The sequence below is a fragment of the Rhinoderma darwinii genome, unplaced genomic scaffold, assembly GCF_050947455.1.
Source record: "Rhinoderma darwinii isolate aRhiDar2 unplaced genomic scaffold, aRhiDar2.hap1 Scaffold_534, whole genome shotgun sequence".
Lineage (NCBI taxonomy): Eukaryota > Metazoa > Chordata > Amphibia > Anura > Rhinodermatidae > Rhinoderma > Rhinoderma darwinii.
The window spans coordinates 232,186-244,690 of NW_027464083.1; the positions used below are offsets into that span (position 1 = coordinate 232,186).

The 12,505-nt window shown below is 49.2% G+C and overlaps 1 long non-coding RNA gene across 3 annotated transcripts in view; it reads left to right on the forward strand.

Moving 5' to 3' along the window:
- Nucleotides 1-11,925, forward strand: part of LOC142722374 (uncharacterized) — a 196,594-nt gene extending 184,669 nt beyond the window's left edge. The window contains exons 1-3 of one of the 3 annotated variants that reach the window (XR_012874684.1): nucleotides 6,201-6,451; nucleotides 11,556-11,653; nucleotides 11,820-11,925. This is a non-coding gene — a long non-coding RNA (uncharacterized LOC142722374). Of the gene's footprint in view, nucleotides 1-6,200; nucleotides 6,560-11,555; nucleotides 11,654-11,819 lie in introns of those variants that run through there. The other 2 variants (XR_012874683.1, XR_012874685.1) reach the window with 2 other exon arrangements.
- Nucleotides 11,926-12,505: the final 580 nt, after the last annotated feature.

Below are 12,505 nucleotides of genomic sequence, written 5' to 3' on the forward strand. Positions count from 1 at the left end.
ATTGCGCGGTGTGCGGGGTTTTATATTTCCGGTGATTGCGGGGTGTGAGGGGTTTATATTCCCGGTGATTGCGCGGTGTGAGGGGTTTATATTTACGGTGATTGCACGGTGTGATGGGTTTTATATTTCCGGTGATTGCGCGGTGTGAGGGGGTTTATATTTCCGGTGATTGCGCGGTGTGGGGGGGGGGGTTTATATTTCCGGTGATTGCGCGGTGTGAGGGGTTTTATATTTCCGGTGATTGCGCGGTGTGAGGGGTTTATATTTCCGGTGATTGCGCGGTGTGAGGGGTTTATATTTCCGGTGATTGCGCGGTGTGAGGGTTTTATATTTCCGGTGGTTGCGCGGTGTGAGGGGTTTATATTTCCGATGATTGCGCGGTGTGAGGGGGTTTATATTTCCGGTGATTGCGCGGTGTGAGGGGGTTTATATTTCCGGTGATTGCGCGGTGTGAGGGGTTTTATATTTCCGGTGATTGCGCGTTGTGAGGAGTTTTATATTTCCGGTGATTGCGCGGTGTGAGGGGGTTTTATATTTCCGGTGATTGCGCGGTGTGAGGGGTTTTATATTTCCGGTGATTGCGCGGTGGGAGGGGTTTTATATTTCCGGTGATTGCGCGGTGAGGGGTTTATATTTCCGGTGATTGCGCGGTGTGGGGGGGTTTTATATTCCCGGTGATTGCGCGGTGTGAGGGGTTTTATATTTCCGGTGATTACGCGGTGTGAAGGGTTTTATATTTCCGGTGATTGCGCGGTGTGAGGGGTTTATATTTCCGGTGACTGCGCGGTATGGGGGGGTTTATATTTCCGGTGATTGCGCGGTGTGAGGGGTTTATATTTCCGGTGATTGCGTGGTGTGGGGGGTTTATATTTCCGGTGATTGCGCGGTGTGAGGGGTTTTATATTTCCAGTGATTGCGCGGTGTGAGGGGTTTATATTTCCGGTGATTGCGCGGTGTGAGGGGTTTTATATTTCCGGTGATTGCGTGGTGTGAGGGGTTTTATATTTCCAGTGATTGCGCGGTGTGAGGGGTTTTATATTTCTGGTGATTGCGCGGTGTGAGGGGTTTTATATTTCCGGTGATTGCGCGGTGTGAGGGGTTTTATATTTCCGGTGATTGCGCGGTGTGAGGGGTTTATATTTCCGGTGATTGCGCGGTGTGGGGGGTTTATATTTCCGGTGATTGTGCGGTGTGAGTGGTTTATATTTCCGGTGATTGCGCGGTGTGGGGGGGGGGTTATATTTCCGGTGATTGCGCGGTGTGGGGGGGTTTATATTTCCGGTGATTGCGCGGTGTGAGGGGTTTATATTTCCGGTGATTGCGCGGTGTGAGGGGTTTTATATTTCCGGTGATTGCGCGGTGTGAGGGGGTTTATATTTCCGGTGATTGCGCGGTGTGAGGGGGTTTATATTTCCGGTGATTGCGCGGTGTGAGGGGGTTTATATTTCCGGTGATTGCGCGGTGTGAGAGGTTTTATATTTCCGGTGATTGCGCGGTGTGGGGGGGTTTATATTTCCGGTGATTGCGTGGTGTGAGGGGGTTATATTTCCGGTGATTGCGTGGTGTGAGGGGGTTATATTTCCGGTGATTGCGCGGTGTGGAGGGGTTTATATTTCCGGTGATTGCGTGGTGTGAGGGGGTTATATTTCCGGTGATTGCGCGGTGTGAGGGGTTTTATATTTCCGGTGATTGCACGGTGTGAGGGGGTTTATATTTCCGGTGATTGCACGGTGTGGGGTTTTATATTTCCGGTGATTGCGCGGTGTGAGGGTTTTATATTTCCGGTGATTGCGCGGTGTGAGAGGTTTATATTTCCGGTGATTGCGCGGTGTGAGGGGTTTATATTTCCGGTGATTGCGCGGTGTGAGGGGGTTTATATTTCCGGTGATTGCGCGGTGTGAGGGGTTTATATTTCCGGTGATTGTGCGGTGTGAGGGGTTTATACTTCCGGTGATTGTGCGGTGTGAGGGGTTTATACTTCCGGTGATTGCGCGGTCTGAGCGGTTTATATTTCCGGTTATTGCGCGGTGTGGGGGGTTTATATTTCCGGTGATTGCGCGGTGTGGGGGGTTTATATTTCCGGTGATTGCGCGGTGTGAGGGGTTTTATATTTCCGGTGATTGCGCGGTGTGGGGGGTTTTATATTTCCGGTGATTGCGCGGTGTGAGGGGTTTATATTTCCGGTGATTGCGCGGTGTGAGTGTTTTATATTTCCGGTGATTGCGCGGTGTGAGGGGTTTATATCTCCGGTGATTGCGCGGTGTGAGGGGTTTATATTTCCGGTGATTGCGCGGTGTGAGAGGTTTATATTTCCGGTGATTGCGCGGTGTGAGGGGGTTTATATTTCCGGTGATTGCGCGGTGTGAGGGGTTTTATATTTCTGATGATTGCGCGGTGTGAGGGGTTTATATTTCCGGTGATTGCGCGGTGTGAGGGGTTTATATTTCCGGTGATTGCGCGGTGTGAGGGGTTTATATTTCCGGTGATTGCGCGGTGTGAGAGGGTTTATATTTCCGGTGATTGCGCGGTGTGGGGGGTTTATATTTCCGGTGATTGCGCGGTGTGAGGGGTTTATATTTCCGGTGATTGCGCGGTGTGAGGGGTTTTATAATTCCGGTGATTGCGCGGTGTGAGGGTTTTATATTTCCGGTGATTGCGCGGTGTGAGGGGTTTATATTTCTGGTGATTGCGCGGTGTGAGGGGTTTATATTTCCGGTGATTGCGCGGTGTGAGGGGTTTTATATTTCCAGTGATTGCACGGTGTGGAGGGTTTTATATTTCCGGTGATTGCGCGGTGTGGGGGGTTTTATATTTCCGGTGATTGCGCGGTGTGAGAGGTTTATATTTCCGGTGATTGCGCGGTGTGAGGGGTTTATATTTCCGGTGATTGCGCGGTGTGAGGGGGTTTATATTTCCGGTGATTGCGCGGTGTGAGTGGTTTATATTTCCGGTGATTGCGCGGTGTGAGGGGTTTTATATTTCCGGTGATTGCGCGGTGTGAGGGAGTTTATATTTCTGGTGATTGCGCGGTGTGAGGGGGTTTATATTTCTGGTGATTGCGCGGTGTGAGGGGTTTATATTTCCGGTGATTGCGCGGTGTGGGGGGTTTATATTTCCGGTGATTGCGCGGTGTGGGGGGGTTATATATTTCCGGTGATTGCGCGGTGTGAGGGGTTTATATTTCCGGTGATTGCGCGGTGTGTGGGGTTTTATATTTCCGGTGATTGCGCGGTGTGTGGGGTTTTATATTTCCGGTGATTGCGTGGTGTGAGGGGGTTTATATTTCCGGTGATTGCGCGGTGTGAGGGGTTTATATTTCTGGTGATTGCGCGGTGTGGGGGGGTTTATATTTCCGGTGATTGCGCGGTGTGAGGGGTTTATATTTCCGGTGATTGCGCGGTGTGAGGGGTTTTATATTTCCGGTGATTGCGCGGTGTGAGGGGGTTTATATTTCCGGTGATTACGCGGTGTGAGGGGTTTTATATTTCCAGTGATTGCGCGGTGTGGGGGGGTTTTATATTTCCAGTGATTGCGCGGTGTGAGGGGTTTATATTTCCGGTGTGAGGAGTTTTATATTTCCGGTGATTGCGCGGTGTGAGGTGGTTTATATTTCCGGTGATTGCGCGGTGTGAAGGGTTTTATATTTCCGGTGATTGCGTGGTGTGGGGGGGTTTATATTTCCGGTGATTGCGCGGTGTGAGGGGTTTTATATTTACGGTGATTGCGCGGTGTGAGGGTTTTATATTTCCGGTGATTGCGCGGTGTGAGGGGTTTTATATTTCCGGTGATTACGCGGTGTGAGGGGTTTTATATTTCCGGTGATTGCGCGGTGTGAGGGGTTTTATATTTCCGGTGATTGCGCGGTGTGAGGGGGTTTATATTTCCGGTGATTGCGTGGTGTGAGGGGTTTTATATTTCCAGTGATTGCGCGGTGTGAGGGGTTTTATATTTCCGGTGATTGCGCGGTGTGAGGGGTTTATATTTCCGGTGATTGCGTGGTGTGGGGGGGTTATATTTCTGGTAATTGCGCGGTGTGAGGGGTTTTATATTTCCGGTGATTGCGCGGTGTGAGGGGTTTATATTTCCGGTGATTGCGCGGTGTGAGGGGTTTATATTTCCGGTGATTGCGCGGTGTGAGGGGTTTATATTTCCGGTGATTGCGCGGTGTGTGGGGGTTTATATTTCCAGTGATTGCGCGGTGTGAGGGGTTTATATTTCCGGTGATTGCGCGGTGTGGGGGGTTTATATTTCCGGTGATTGCGCGGTGTGGGCGTTTTTATATTTCCGGTGATTGCGCGGTATGAGGGATTTATATTTCCGGTGATTGCGCGGTGTGAGGGGGTTTATATTTCCGGTGATTGCGCGGTGTGAGGGGTTTTATATTTCCGGTGATTGCGCGGTGTGAGGGGTTTTATATTTCCGGTGATTGCGCGGTGTGAGGGGTTTATATTTCCGGTGATTGCGTGGTGTGGGGGGGTTATATTTCTGGTAATTGCGCGGTGTGAGGGGTTTTATATTTCCGGTGATTGCGCGGTGTGAGGGGTTTATATTTCCGGTGATTGCGCAGTGTGAGGGGTTTTATATTTCCGGTGATTGCGCGGTGTGAGGGGTTTATATTTCCGGTGATTGCGCGGTGTGAGGGGGTTTATATTTCCGGTGATTACGCGGTGTTGGGGAGGTTTATATTTCCGGTGATTGCGCGGTGTGAGGGGTTTTATATTTCCGGTGATTGCGCGGTGTGAGGGGTTTTATATTTCCGGTGATTGCGCGGTGTGAGGGGTTTTATATTTCCGGTGATTGCGCGGTGTGAGGGGTTTTATATTTCCGGTGATTGCGCGGTGTGAGGGGTTTATATTTCCGGTGATTGCGCGGTGTGAGGGGTTTTATATTTCCGGTGATTGCGCGGTGTGAGGGGTTTATATTTCCGGTGATTGCGCGGTGTGAGGGTTTTATATTTCCGTGATTGCGCGGTGTGAGGGTGTTTATATTTCCGGTGATTGCGCGGTGTGGGGGGTTTATATTTCCGGTGATTGCGCGGTGTGAGGAGTTTTATATTTCCGGTGATTGCGCGGTGTGAGGGGTTTTATATTTCCGGTGATTGCGCGGTGTGAGGGGTTTTATATTTCCGGTGATTGCGCGGTGTGAGGGGTTTATATTTCAGGTGATTGCGCTGTGTGAGGGGTTTATATTTCCGGTGATTGCGCGGTGTGGGGGGGTTATATTTCTGGTAATTGCGCGGTGTGAGGGGTTTTATATTTCCGGTGATTGCGCGGTGTGAGGGGTTTATATTTCCGGTGATTGCGCAGTGTGAGGGGTTTTATATTTCCGGTGATTGCGCGGTGTGAGGGGTTTTATATTTCCGGTGATTACGCGGTGTTGGGGAGGTTTATATTTCCGGTGATTGCGCGGTGTGAGGGGTTTATATTTCCGGTGATTGCGCGGTGTGAGAGGGTTTATATTTCCGGTGATTGCGTGGTGTGGGGGGTTTATATTTCCGGTGATTACGCGGTGTTGGGGAGGTTTATATTTCCGGTGATTGAGCGGTGTGGGGAGGGGTTTATATTTCCGGTGATTGCGTGGTGTGGGGGGTTTATATTTCCGGTGATTGCGCGGTGTGAGGGGGGTTTATATAACCGGTCGGCATCGCGCAGTTTCTTCGGAGGACAGAGGAAGCCGCGATCTATAACTGATCAGATGCCGCGGTCGCTATTAATCACGAGGGGTTAAGGGGCCGGGATTGCGCTGTCTCTGATCTTGGCGGTTGCCGGCGGCTGTGAGAAGCCGTGTACGGTGCAGGCTGCGCTCCTTCTAGTGTGACGGCGCACGTACAGCATAATACTATAGATCTGATGTCACCAAGGGGTTAATCCCTCCTGTATTTCATATTTACAGCGCTAATAATAAATAATAATAATTACCAACACTGTGCCAGACAAAAACGCACCAAAACCGGACAGAAATGACCTCATGTAACCTTACTACTGCATCATGGGAAACCTCCTGACTGATAACAGAGAGAACACTAAACAACAGCGGAGACCGGAAGTCATGTACACCCGACCAGCGCTGCTCTCTACCTCACGTGATCAGCTTCACAGGTCTTTCCTCCACCACTTTTCTCAAATGATAAGCTCCACCCCTCCCGTCCCAGTCACGTGGTGGTGATGTCATCACAGGTCCTTTTACCACAACAAATTATATTTTGCACTGTTTAGCGCCGATCACTCCTTCATCGCTCATATGATGCTCAGGACCCCTCATGTCACTTGATCATCACACAGGTCCTTCATACATCGCTCACACTTCTAAAACCCCCGCCCCTGATTCCACGGTCACGTGACCTTGATATCACAGGTCCTTCCACTTCCGCCTCTCTCCACTAATAAGCTCCGCCTTTTCCTGTCACTTGGTGGTGACGTCATCACAGGTCCTTCAGCTGTTACGTGATGAGGTAAAGAGCAGCGCTGGTCGGGTGTTCTCTCTGTTATCAACCATTGAGTGACTCCGCCCACTGGAGTCCTAGCCCGGATTTAACCCCTCCAGTGCCGGCCTCTTTGGGGTAAGTGGTTATTTCTGGTCTTTGTAGTGGTCGGGTGTTTTGTGGGACGAGTCGTGTTTTGTAATGACATAATATTCGGGACTTACAACTTATTCACGGACTTTTATACATTTCTTGTTAATGTCGTTCACCGTGCGGTTTAAAGAGGTTCTGTCACCAGATTTTGCAACCCCTATCTGCTATTGCAGCAGATCGGCGCTGCAATGTAGATTACAGTAACGTTTTTATTTTAAAAAAACGAGCATTTTTGGCCAAGTTATGACCATTTTTGTATTTATGCAAATGTGGCTTGCAAAAGTACAACTGGGCGTGTTGAAAAGTAAAAGTCCAAGTGGGCGTGTATTATGTGCGTACATCGGGGCGTGTTTACTACTTTTACTAGCTGGGCGTTCTGATGAGAAGTATCATCCACTTCTCTTCACAACGCCCAGCTTCTGGCAGTGCAGACACAGCCGTGTTCTCCAGAGATCACGCTGTGTCGTCACTCACAGGTCCTGCATCGTGTCAGACGAGCGAGGACACATCGGCACCAGAGGCTACAGATGATTCTGCATCAGCATTTGCAGGTAAGTAGCTACATCGACTTACCTGCAAACGCTGATGCTGCTGCAGAATCATCTGTAGCCTCTGGTGCCGATGTGGCCGACACGATGCAGGACCTGTGAGTGACGTCACAGATCTGCACTGCCAGAAGCTGGGCGTTGTGAAGAGAAGTGGATGTTACTTCTCATCAGAACGCCCAGCTAGTAAAAGTAGTAAACACGCCCCGATGTACGCACATAATACACGCCCAGTTGGACTTTTACTTTTCAACACGCCCAGTTGTACTTTTGCAAGCCTCATTTGCATAAATACGAAAATGGTCATAACTTGGCCAAAAATGCTCGTTTTTTAAAAATAAAAAGTTGCTCTTATCTACATTGCAGCGCCGATCACCTGCAATAGCAGATAGGGGCTGCAAAATCTGGTGACAGAGCCTCTTTAACCCCTTAGTGACCAGCCCATTTTAGGCCCTAATGACCAAGCTATTTTATTCGTTTTTCTATAGTCGCATTCAAAGAGCTATAACGTTTTTATTTTTTCGTCACTCACTTAAATGACCATCAGCCCACCACTCACAGATTCTCCTGTAGATAGTGCCACACAGCCCCATTGTAGTGCCACAGAGCCCCCTTGTAGATGATAGAACCCCCCCCCCCTTCCTGTACATAGCGCTACTGTAGCTCCCTGAAAGAGCGGAATCCCCCTGTGGCCGGAGATTCCGCTCCTGGACGGAGCGCTTGATGACCGTCTATTTATGGACAGTGACGTCAAGGGCCTCTACTGAAGTGGAATCCCCGGTCACCGCATCAGCAACGCTGTGGACGGGGATTCCGCTTCAGGAGTTGTCACTGTCCATATATGGACAGAGACATCAAGCGCTCAATCCAGGAGCGGAATCCCCAGCCACACAGTGGCGCTAGCAGATAGCAGAGCTGGGAGATACCTTCCTGCTTTGCTATAGTATTCAATAGTACCTGTGTACTAATGACGCAGACACTATTGAATGTGGCGTTGCTACAGCCGTAGCAGCTGCTAGCGGTGCCGCCGGCCATGGGGGGCCCATCCCGACTGGCAGCATGGTCGTCCCCATGCCCGATGTAGCCGCTATGGCTGCTACGGGCGGAAAGGCGGATGCTGAGTCGCCGGGCCCGGGCGCTTCTGAAACGAGCAGGGGAAAGGTAGCCAGTGCAGCGCCCCCTTCCACCTGCTGGAGTGATGCACACCATTCTGGCCGTCCCTTTGTGGCACTATGTACAAGGGGGGTTTGTGGCGTTCTCTACAAGGGGATGTGTGTGGCATTATCCACAAGGTGACGTGTGTGGCTCTCTCTACAAGGGGGCTGTATGTGGCGCAATCTACAGGAGGGCTGTGTGCGGCGCAATCTACAGGAGGGCTGTGTGTGGCGCAATCTACAGGGGGGCTGTGTGTGGCGCAATCTACAGGGGGGCTGTGTGTGGCGCTATCTACAAGGGGGCTGTTTGTGGCGCGATCTACAGGGGGCTGTGTGTGGCGCTATCTGCAGGGGGCAGTGTGGAGTGCCATCTACAAGGGGCACTGAGTGTGGCGCTATCTACACGGGGGCTGTGTGTGGCGCTATCTACAGGGGGGCTGTGTGTGGCCCTATCTACAAGTAGGCTGTGTGTGTCCCTATCAAGGGGGGCTGTGTGTAGTGATATGTACAGGTGGGCTGTGTGTCCCTATCTACAGGGGGCTGTGTGTGGCGCTATCTACAGGGAGGCTGTGTGTGGCGCTATCTACAGGGGGGCTGTGTGTGGCGCTATCTACAGGGGGGCTGTGTGTGGCGCTATCTACAGGGGGGCTGTGTGTGGCCCTATCTACAAGTAGGCTGTGTGTGGCCCTATCTACAGGGGAGCTGTTTGTGGCCCTATCTACAGGGGAGCTGTTTGTGGCCCTATGTACAGGGGGGCTGTATGTGGCCCTATCTACAGGGGGCTGTGTGTGGCATTATCTACAGGGGGCAGTGTGGAGCACCATCTAAAAGGAGCACACCATCTACAGTGTGACACTATCTGCGCTGGTGTTTACGCTGCCAGTAGTGGTCAGCACATATCACCTCGCCCTAGTGATAAAGTGAGACATCACCTGCCTGTAAAAACCAGATAACCAGAGAGATACCGGCCACCATAGTGGTTGTCAGCCAAACTAGTGCAGACGGTTTTGTTTGTTTATTTGGATGCAGAAATTCTGGGAAGAAAACCACGCCCCATTAGCCACACCCATGAGATAAACCACGCCCCATAAGACACCCACCAAAGAAGCCACACCCTAATTGTCCTTGGGAAGAAATGTAAAAAGTTGACAACTATGTATAATCAGAACCAGAACCTTTTTTTTATTTTTCTGTGGATGTAGCGGAGTGAGGGCTTATTTTTTGTGGGACGAGCTGCAGTTTTTGATCATTTTATAATATTTTTTATTTATATTTTTAGAGCTGCTAGTGTTTTTTTATTTTACTGTTTTTTCTAAAAAAATGTATTCCTGTTCTGGGGGACTTGAACTAGTGATGATTAGATCTCCGGTACAAATCACTGTAATACTAATGTATCGCAATATATCGTGATTAATATTAAGGGGTTTATAGGAGCAGAAAGATGGCGGACCTTCATTGCCCCCCATGCTGCCATGACAACCGTCCATCGTGTCGCGTGGGGACGATGAGCTGTCAGGGAGGACCCCCGTCTTTCTTACAGCTTAGTTTCTGCAGTCGCTGTTGACCACAGAATCTAAGTATATAAATGGCCTTAATCACAGTTCTCTCAGGTTTCCAGCCTTTGCAGGTTTCCAGCCCAGGGTGTCAGGTGTTCCCTATGTCGGTAAATGTCCTGTTCAGGAAGGGGTTAAATGAGTCAAATACAAGTTTATACTGAATCTTATTCCACAAAACAATGTATCACTCTGCTCTGCTCTACCTGCGCTATAACATGATGATAAGAGATCACACTGCATGTGCCCTTTATATATAATGTCACCTCAGCTGCTGCAGAACCTCACAGTTCATATCAAAACACTGACTGCATAGTGTGCACCACGTCTTGTGCGATGTCAGCAATGTCTCCCCAGTATCCGCCATGTGTCAGGTTGTCAGGAGTCAGGTCTTCATTGTCTGGGGGGGGGGGAATGTCTTCATTTTACTCTATATGCTATAAATGTCTGATATATGGGGGTCCCACCTCTATGTGTGCACAGACACACAGCGTGATCTCGCGAGATCACGCTGTGACGTCACTCACTTCCTCCCACAGGAACTTCATCGCGTCGGATGAGCGAGGACACGCTGTGTGTCTGTGAACTGCCAGATGCTGGGTGTTAACGAAGAGAAGTGGATGATGCTGATTCGTCAGCATCATACACTTCCATTCACAACGCCCAGCTATTAAAACAAGTAAACACACCCAGATGTACGCACATAATACACGCCCACTTAGACTTAACTTTAAACACGCCCAGTTGTACTTAAGAGAGGCTAATTTGCATAAATATAAAAATGGTCATAACTTCGCCAAAAATGCTCGTTTTTGAAAAAAACAAAACGTTAATGTTATCTACATTGCAGCGCCGATCTGCTGCAATACGAGATAGGGGTTTCAGAATCTGGTGACAGAGCCTCTTTAAAGTGACACGTCAGATTTGAGAAATGGTTCTGTCTTAAACAGGTCAAAAATAGGCCGTGGATTCCACTCCCAGAGGAGTCCCTGATATCACTGTCCATATATGGACAGAGACGTCAGGGGCTCCCTCTAGGATCACAATTCCCAGCCAAGTTGACGGCAACGCTCTGGCAAAGCATTCTGCTCCTAGTGGGAGCTTCAGTGGCGCTATCTACAGGTGCTGAGGTGCTGATCTGCAGGGGTTTGGCATGTAAGTTTGATTAAACTAAGGGGGAGATGTGCCGGCACTTGTGGAGAGAGCCGGCGGACAGGAAAGTGCAGTGCTGCACACATTAAACCCCTTTCCATTCTGCCAATGTTTATTTATATGACAACTGCCCGGGGCATCAGCGGTTTGAAAGAATATTGCCGTATGGAGGGGTTAATAAAAGCGTGTAGAAAATATTGTCTATAAAGGTGTACACAGCCTGTAAGAGGCTAATAAGCATTTGACACACTGACAATTTTTTGGGTTGCAGGGCACTCTCAAAATAGAGGCCCCTGTGTCCCGCCACTTTCATGTGTATCCGCGTCCACAGAAGGCAGATACAGGTAAATACTATGGCGGAGCAGGGAGCTGTTGGTGTCCCGCCGTTCGCTCTGGTAGTCCACAGTCTCCTTTAGGCCTGCGGCTTACAAGGTGCAGGGACCTCGACACCGGTAGTGAGGACCTCAACATTGTAATTCCGGCTCTGATCAGTAAACATAGAAGTGTAGAGAGAAGTGTCTGATATATAGACAGATATACAGTAGTCATGTATTCAGTCACTGTGTGTTTCCTACAGATGGATCCAGTAGGAGAAATCCACCAGAGAGATGTCCCAGTCCTCTGTATTCCCAGGACTGTCCAGAGGAAAATCACAATGTCCCAGAGAATCATCAGGTAGATGAAGCTGAGCCGTATACCAGATCTATATAGGGGGGTGCGGAGCTTTTTGGTCCTCCGGTCATAGATGTGGTCATAGATTTTGGTGGTTTCTTATGTTGATCTGTTAGATTCTTCGCTCTCTCTGCTGTATTGTACTGAATTGTTCCATATGTGAAATCAGGGGGAAGATCTGACTGATATTAAAGTGGAGGATGAAGAAGAAGAGCGGGTGAGGGGCGATCAACTGTGTAACAGTGAAGTGGAGGAGGAAATTCCAGGAGGTGTTACCAGAGGTCAGTAATAATGAATTTAGAAAGTGAATTGGGAGGTTTGTTAAGGTGGGGTTCCTCCTCAGTTCTACATTACAGTAACACGTCAGACACTGTATTATACATAGTGCAGGAGCTGAGGGAGATGTGACTGCACATAGAAGTTCTCTACAAGGTGATCTATGGATCCGGTCATGCACTAGGCTTAGTATCAGATTTTAGAGGCACCAGCTGCGATTAACAGCCGGGATCTGAGGAAACTCCGTTTAACCACTTACTCAGAAAATTACCTATTGTTTAAATCAAGTTTTTATGTTAAAAATATTTTTAAGATTTCTTTTTTTTTAAGTCATCTTTATTTAAAAATAATCCTAAAATCTTGCATTTTTCCCTCTGGCCACTGAGTCTTATAGTAGACTGATCCTTCCTGTTCTGTAGAGATCAATTCTCAGCAGACATCTCATTATCATTACATGCAGGATTACACTGACAGGTAACACCTATATATAGATATCACATGATCAGGACTGGCCTTAGGTTGGATGGCGCCCTGTGCGGGACTCCCTGTTGCTGCCCCCTACACAAACCAAATATGAAC